The following is an 8,539-nucleotide window of genomic DNA, read 5'->3' on the forward strand; positions in this document are numbered from 1 at the left end:
AAAGAGTTGAAGGAGCAATTGAAAGACTTGCTTGATTAAGGCTTCATTAGGCCTAGTTTATCCCCGTGGGGAGCACCCGAATAATTTGTCCGAAAGAAAGATGGCTCCTTGAGAATGTGCATTGATTATAGGCAATTGAACAAAGTGACGATTAAGAATAAATATCCTCTCCTGAGGATTGATGATTTATTCGATCAATTGCAAGGTGCCAAGTGGTTTTCAAAGATCGATTTGAGGTCCGGGTATCACCAAGTGAGAGTTAGGGAGAAAGACATCCCTAAGACAGCTTTCAGAACAAGATATGGCCATTTTGAGTTCCGAGTAATGTCATTTGGGCTAACGAACGCGCCAGCGGTATTTATGGATTTGATGAATAATGTGTCCAGGCCCTTCCTGGATTTAGTTGTGATAGTATTTATCGATGACATCTTGGTGTATTCTAGATCCGAGGCAGTACATGCGGATCATTTGCGTATGGTCCTTGGAGTTCTTCGAACTCGAGAGTTATTCGCGAAGTATTCGAAATGCGAGTTTTGGTTAAACTCAGTGGCATTTTTAGGGCATATTATTGCAGCTGATGGTATCCGAGTGGATAGTGAAAAGATTGAGGCCGTGAAGACTTAGCCAAGACCTACAACTCCTACAGAGGTTCGTAGCTTTCTGGGCTTAGCAGGTTATTACAGGAGATTCGTTGAAGGTTTTCCTCTATTTCTGCACCACTCACAAAGTTGACACAGAAATCAGCCAAGTTTCAATGGACAGATGCTTGTGAACGTACTTTCCAAGAGTTAAAGGGTCGGTTGACTTCTGCCTCAGTTCTGACACTTCCAGAGGGATTGGAAGGATACGTTGTGTATTACGACGCTTCAGGTGTTGGGCTAGGTGTTTGTTGATGCAACATGGAAAAGTGATTGCGTACGCTTCAAGGCAATTGCGGAAACATGAGCAGAATTATCCTACCCATGACTTAGAATTGGCCGCGGTGGTCCATGCATTAATGATATGGAGACATTATTTATATGGTGTCCATGTGGATATTTATACAGATCATAAGAGTCTCCAGTACATCTTCAAGCAGAAAGAGTTGAACTTGCAGCAACGACGATGGCTAGAATTGCTGAAAGACTACGATGTTGATATTTTGTATCACCCCGGAAAAGCAAATGTTGTGACTGATGCTCTTAGCCGTAGATCGATGGGAAGTCTAAATGATGTGCGACCAGAGAAGGGGGAAATGGCCCGTGAGCTCCAACAGTTGCTAGCCTAGGAGTCCGGGTAGTGGACTCAGGTAGCAGCGGAGCTACTATCCAGAATACAACAGTCTCGTCGCTAGTAGCAGAAGTGAAAGAGCGACAATATGAGGATCCCATGCTAATGCAGTACAGAGATACACTCCCTCAGAAAGAGGAGTCATCATTTGACATTTCAGGAGACGGAGTTCTCCGGTATATAGGAAGATTATGTGTTCCCGATGTGGCAGGTCTACGCCACCAAATATTGAGAGAAGCTCATTGCTCCCGTTATTCTATCCACCCCGGAGCGACGAAAATGTATCATGATCTTAAGTCTATGTATTGGTGGAATGGGATGAAGAAAGATGTAGCGGAATTCGTAGCCCAATGTCCCAACTGTCAGCAAGTGAAAATTGAACACCAAAAGTCGGGCGGATTATTTCAAGCTATAGAAATCCCAACTTGGAAGTGGGAAGTGATTAACATGGATTTCATAACAGGCCTACCCCGTTCTCGACGTAAGTATGATTCCATATGGGTGATTGTGGATAGACTCACTAAATCAGCTCACTTCTTACCGGTCAGGACGACCTATGTGGCTGAAGATTATGCAAGGCTTTACCTTAAAGAGATAGTGAGACTCCATGGCGTTCCGGTATCTATTATCTCTGATAGAGGTACTCAGTTTACCGAAATATTTTGGAAGTCTTTCCAAGAGGGTCTAGGGACCAAAGTGAGCCTTAGCACGACATTTCACCCACAGACCGATGGGCAAGCCGAACGTACCATTCAGACTCTTGAGGATATGTTACGGGCATGTATGATAGACTTTAGAGGAAACTGGGATGATCATTTGCCACTCATTGAATTTGCTTACAATAATAGTTATCATTCCAGTATTCAAATGGCACCATATGAAGCTTTATATGGGCAAAAGTGTAGATCCCCTATTGGGTGGTTTGAAACCGTAGAAACTAAATTGATACGGCCAGACTTGGTCCAGCAAGCTATAGAGAAGGTCAAGCTTATACAAGATCGGTTGTTAGCAGACCAAAGTTGTCAGAAATCCTATATGGATAATCGTCGAAGAGACTTGGAGTTCAAAGTGAAGGATTGGGTATTCTTGAAAGTGTCGCCAATGAAAGGCGTTGTGAGATTTGGCAAAAAGGGGAAGCTTAGTCCCCGATATATTGGACCATATGAGATTGTGCGCAAAATAGGTAAAGTGGCCTATGAGTTAGATCTACCTCCGGAATTGGAGTCAGTCCATCCAGTATTTCATGTCTCGATGCTTCGAAAATATGTTGGAGATCCCACTAGGATCGTCCCAGTAAATGATGTGCAAGTGACAGAGAAATTGACTTATGAAGAGGTACCCAGTGCCATATTAGACAGGCAAGTACGGAGGCTTGGAAACAAAGAGGTGGCCTCGGTTAAGGTTCTATGGAGAAGCAGTAAACGAGAGAAGATGACATGGGAAGCAGAAGAAAGTATGCGATCCAAATACCCACATTTATTTCAGCCCTTGGAAGAAGCTCAAGATGAGACGTCAAGATCATAAGGTATGTATATTTTCCTTCTATGCTTTTTGGTCATGTGTGGCCAAAACTTTTATGTTGTGGCCCTGTGTGGCATTGATATTATGGGTTGTTGTGGCAGGATGGTAGCGCCATATTATAAGGGAAACTCTAGCGAAATGTTTATAGAATTTCCGAACACTTTATGTTATATCCCGTGTTTTCGTATAATTGGAAATCATGAAAATAATTACGACTTGTATGTTACAAGGAAATATTTTGATTCTAGTTAATATGACTATGTTGGTTATGAAACCATTGGTGCTAAGACGTCGGGGAAGGCCGAGGGCAAATTTGGGATTTCGGAAATTAGATTCGGGAATTACAAAACGAGACTTCAATGAATTGGGCCAAGAAAAATTTAACAAAAATTGAGGCCCAAGAATTAGGGGGTGGCCGGCCAAAGGCTTGGCCCAAGCCCCATATTAAGTGGTCATGTGACTTTCACATGACCCTTAATTTGGATATATATCAATGCTTCTCTTTAGAATTTTCAAGAAGATAAAACACAACTCAACTTTGAGCTTATACTCACTCTCGGCCGAACCCCCTTTGGAGAGAAAGAAAAATTTTCTAGCTTTTGTTTATGGCTTAAAAATCTTGTTCTTCCCATATTTGTAGTGTACTCAAGGAGCTCTTCAACGGGATAGAATTAGTTTGGCGAAAGGAGCACGTTTGCGACAAGTCGGAATTTCAAGTAAAGGTAAGAATTTTTCCCTTTTAATGTTATGGAATTGGTATGAATATGATAAGGATTGAGAATAGACGAGAACTTCGTAGTTTTGGTGTGTGTATGAAATCGTGTGTGTGTGTGTGTGTGGTGTTGTGGCCGTGAGCTACAAGGAGTAGAAGGCAAGGTGAATTTGATTTTTTTAGTTGATTATTTGTGTCGTTGTGGCATTTATAACGTAAACGAATGTTTAGCGAAATGAATTGGTATTGGAAGTGGTGGCGGATTATTATGGAAAAGTATATGATTTCGGTATATTTGTGTATATCCTTGTATAATTATGATATTAAGACTTCAAATGTGACTTATGGTTGTTGTTAATGAATTTGGAATAAAACAATGCGAGTTAGTAAGTTCGTCGTAGTTGTTGACGTTTGGGATGCAATTTGGAAAGTAGCGAATTGTTTAAACTTATGTATATTTCTTGGAATATTATTGGGACGTGTTTGAAAAATCTTGAATGAGTAAATGAATACAATAATGTGGATGTTAGTTTGGTATTTCGAAGTTTGAATGAAAGCTGTTGATTTATGTAGAAAGAAAGAATATTGACGTTAGACTTATTTTGTTGCGACTTATGATGTTTGTGATGTTTGGGTTGCTGTGTTGATGTTTATTGAGCCGAGCTAGGTCTCGGGGGTGTTAGATATATAGGGGAAATGCTGCCGAAATTTCGGTAGACAAAAATGAAGTTAAAGAAATTCTTAAGCCTTAGAATCTCTAATTGGTAACTTTGACCATTTGCAGATTCTGGACGAAACGGGATTTGAGTTTGGGGTGAGCATAAGACGTTTATAAGGTATGTAAAGCTCCCCACTTCTTCTTTTGGCATGTCTTAGTATGTTAGGTTGATATCGGAACCCCGGGAGCAATTCTAATCCTCGAAATCCGATCTATAAAATGGCTACTATTCATTCAATTCAACTGAAGCCTAATGACTCTATTTTGGCTAGAAAGCAAGTAAGCGTCCGAAACTTATGCAAATGAAATCGGATTACTTCGAAATCTTTATGTATGATCCCATAGACACTAAATGTTCGTAATTTATGTTCGCCGCCTCGACTTGACCCGAGGTGGGCCCGCTAACCCCGAGATGCCTTAATCGTTCTATTAGGCTCTCTTTTTGGATAAGTTTCGATAAAGAATCTTCGATTTTGAAATTGTCCTCTAGGAAATAATGTTTTGATTACTATGATATACTAAGATATGTTGTGAGCCATACGTACCACTTTGGAAACATTTTTGTGAAATAAACTTCCGTACTAACTAATTATCCGACTACTTTAATTAATGAATTGACTTATGAAGTAATTAAGTTTTGAAAAGCTATTTTGATATACAAATTGCATTGTTTCCTCACGACTCCGCTCGTGCCCTTATTATGATTCGTTCACCGGTTCCCGGGCCGGTTATAATTCGTGCGCATTATGATAAATTCGGCCGTATGCTGTGTTACGGTTCCCGAGACCTCGCCATAGGGACGGGTTCCGTTTGGTGTTATGCTATGATATGGCTGGTGATATGATATGCTGATATGTGTGTACTCGGGGGTGTACGGAGATTTGAACCTTCTGGTGTTATGCTGTGTGTGGCACCAGCGTCGGAGTGGTGACCACGTTCCTGAGCTTTGCATGATTTCGTTTGCATTATGTATATATGATTTTGATACACATTTTGATATACTGTTCGGCATTTCTCTCTTTTGTATCCTGTTCGCTTTTAGTTGTGGCCTATATTTCTGTACTCCATGCTTTACATACTCAGTACATCTTTCGTACTGACCCCCTTTCCTCGGGGGCTGCGTTTCATGCCCGCAGGTACAGACGCCGGTGATCCACCACTGTAGGCTCCACTTCTGCTATTTCGGAGTACTCCCTTTGATTCGGAGTCCACTTTTGGTATATATATCTTTTGCCATGTACATATTTCTGTATATCTGACTATTTGGGTACGGCGGGGCCCTGTCCCGTCATATGATTCTGTCGGTCAGTTTAGAGGTCTGTGGACATGTCTGTGGGTTATGGTCTTTCTTTTCGGATATGTGTATATGTTGTTTAGGCGATCCCATACGCCGAGGCGGCCGGTCCGCATATGTTGCTTTGTTAGCCCTGTGTGGCCTTTGCTGGTGTTTACTGTGTGCAGGATTATTTTGGATAGTCTGTAAAACAAAGGAAACTCTGCCGAAATTTTTCTAGAAATTATCTAAATTTGGAATATAGCTGTGTCGGCTTCTGCTATGTATTTGAATGTATTTGATAGATGGGTTTGGGTGTCCAGATCGGGCACTAGTCACGGCCTACGGGGTCAGGTCGTGACAAAAGTGGTATCAGAGCAGTCTGTCCTCGGAATGTCTGCAGGCCGTGTCTCGTAGAGTCTTGTTTATCGGTGTGTTGTGCACCACATCTATAAACAGGAGGCTACAGGGCATTTAGGGTGTCACTTTTCTTTGGAATCTTAGATCGTGCGTTAGAGCTGTGCTATTAGGATGATTTTGATCTGATTCGTTATTGTGTTTGCAGTGATGCCTCCGAAGAAGGCAACGGCGGCCCAGAAGGGCAAGGCGAGGATGGAAGAGACCAGTCAGGCACAGCGAGCTACCCGGGCTCGTGTTTATGATTTGCCTGAGGTCGTGCCCCACTCAGAGGGGTCCGCTACACCACCATTGGTACAGTCTGGAGCAGGTCCATCAGCAGCTCCAGAGGCCAGAGTACCCGCTCCTGAGACTCCAGCTCCGCAGCCAGGGGCGGAGGACAGGACCCTGAGGGAGGCTGTATAGTTGTTGACCACATTGGTAGCAGGGCAGGCTCGCAGACGCGGGCGGAGGGACGATGATGATGACGACAGGCGTGACAGCCTGCGGGTTCGAGAGTTCTTATTGTGTGGCCCTCCAGAGTTTTTCGGGTCTAAGCCCGATGAGGACCCCCATGACTTTATTCGGGGGATGCGGCGCTCACTAGACTTGGTCAGGGCTTCAGAGACTGAGTCTGTTCAGCTGGCTTCGCATAGACTACGGGATGTTGCTGCTCACTGGTATGAGACCTGGGAGCTATCCAGCCAATTGGGACGAGTTCGTGACTGCTTTCACTCACCACTTTTTGCCCCCAGAGTTACGGCGGGCGCAGGTTGACCGATTTTTGCATCTGCAGCAGAGGGGTCGGAGCGTCCGTAAATATAATATGGAGTTTGATTCTTTGGCCCGGTATGCACCTACCATAGTAGCAGATATGGCCGATCGGATGCACAGATACGTGATGGGGTTAGACCGCTATTTGATTGATGGCTGTATGGCGGTGGCATTGCAGACAGACATGGATATTTCCCGACTACAGGCTTATGCCCTGGGTATGGAGGACCAACATAGAGCTGATTATTCTAGCAGAGATCGGGATAGGAGGCCGCCTAAGAGGGATCGGTACGCAGGCTATTCTAGAGATTCTCGAGGCGGACAGCCTCAGCAGCAGCAGTCAGGCAGACATCCTCCTTCGTCAGGCCGGGGTACACAGCCAGCCGGTAGGATATTTGACAGTGCAGGACAGTCTGGGGCCGGTCAGAGCTCCAGAGCATCAGGGTCACAGATAGCTAGAGGTCCCAGCCAGTCCAGACCACCCAGGCCCCGTTGTTCCCATTACGGGAAATCGCACTCGGGAGAGTGTTATCGACTTACTGGAGCCTGTTTTTCATGCGGTGGTCAGGGCCATCTTATGCGAGATTTTCCGTTGACGAGCGGTTCTGGTAGTGTGGCTCAGCCGACGGGGTCAGCCGCTGGTTCATTATCTGCTCCATCAGTTGCACGCCCTGCGGGGCGAGGTATGCCTGCACCGGCGGGACGCGGTCGAGGTCGTGGCAGTGCTTCAGGTTCTAGCGGTCCCTCGAACCGCATATATGCATTAGCCAGTAGCCTGGACCAGGAGGCTTCGCCGAACGTCGTCACAGGTACATTATTGGTTTTCTCCAGATCTGTATATGCACTGATTGATCCTGGTTCTACTTTGTCATATATTTCCCCGCTCGTTGCCGATAAAATTGGGATAGTGTCTGAGCCTATAGAGCCATTTGAGGTCGCTACACCAGTCGGGGATTGTATTATTGCAAGGCAGGTATATAGGGATTGTTCTGTGACTATATGTAATCGCTGCACTAAAGCTGATTTGATAGAATTAGATATGCTGGAATTCGATGTCATTATGGGTATGGACTGGTTAGCTTCCTGTTATGCTAATGTTGACTGCTAGAAAAAGGTAGTCCGTTTTCAGTTTCCAGGGGAACCAGTTATAAAGTGGTTCGGGTCTACAGCATCGCCGAGGGGTAAGCTTATTTCGTACCTCAAGGCTAAGAAGATGATTCAAAAAGGTTATATCTATCATTTGGTTCGTGTGCACAACACTACGGTTGAGACACCTGCTATTCAGTCTGTTCCGGTCGTAAATGAATTTCGAGATGTATTTCCTGATGAGCTTCCGGGTCTTCCGCCCGAGCGGGAGATAGATTTTACTATAGACTTGTTGCCGGATACGCAGCCCATATCTATTCCTCCGTACAGAATGGCACTGGCTGAATTGAAGGAATTGAAAGAGCAGCTGAATGATTTGTTGGATAAGGGTTTTATCAGACCCAGCACATCACCCTGGAGAGCGCCGGTATTATTTGTAAGAAAGAAAGACGGGTCACTGCGCATGTGTATCGATTACCGGCAATTAAATAAGGTGACTATAAAGAATAAATATCCCCTCCCCCGGATTGATGATTTTTTTGATCAGTTGCAGGGTGCTAAATAGTTTTTTAAGGTGGATCTGCGCTCAGGTTATCATCAGGTGCGAGTGCGAGAATCTGATATCCCAAAGACTGCTTTTAGGACCCGGTACGGGCATTATGAATTCAGAGTCATGTCTTTCGGGTTGACTAATGCTCCAGCAGTATTTATGGACCTGATGAATCGGGTATTTCGGCCTTTCATGGACATGTTCGTGATTGTGTTTATCGATGATATTTTGATTTATTCA

This window comes from Lycium barbarum, chromosome 12 (genome assembly GCF_019175385.1).
Source record: "Lycium barbarum isolate Lr01 chromosome 12, ASM1917538v2, whole genome shotgun sequence".
Classification (NCBI taxonomy): Eukaryota; Viridiplantae; Streptophyta; class Magnoliopsida; order Solanales; family Solanaceae; genus Lycium; species Lycium barbarum.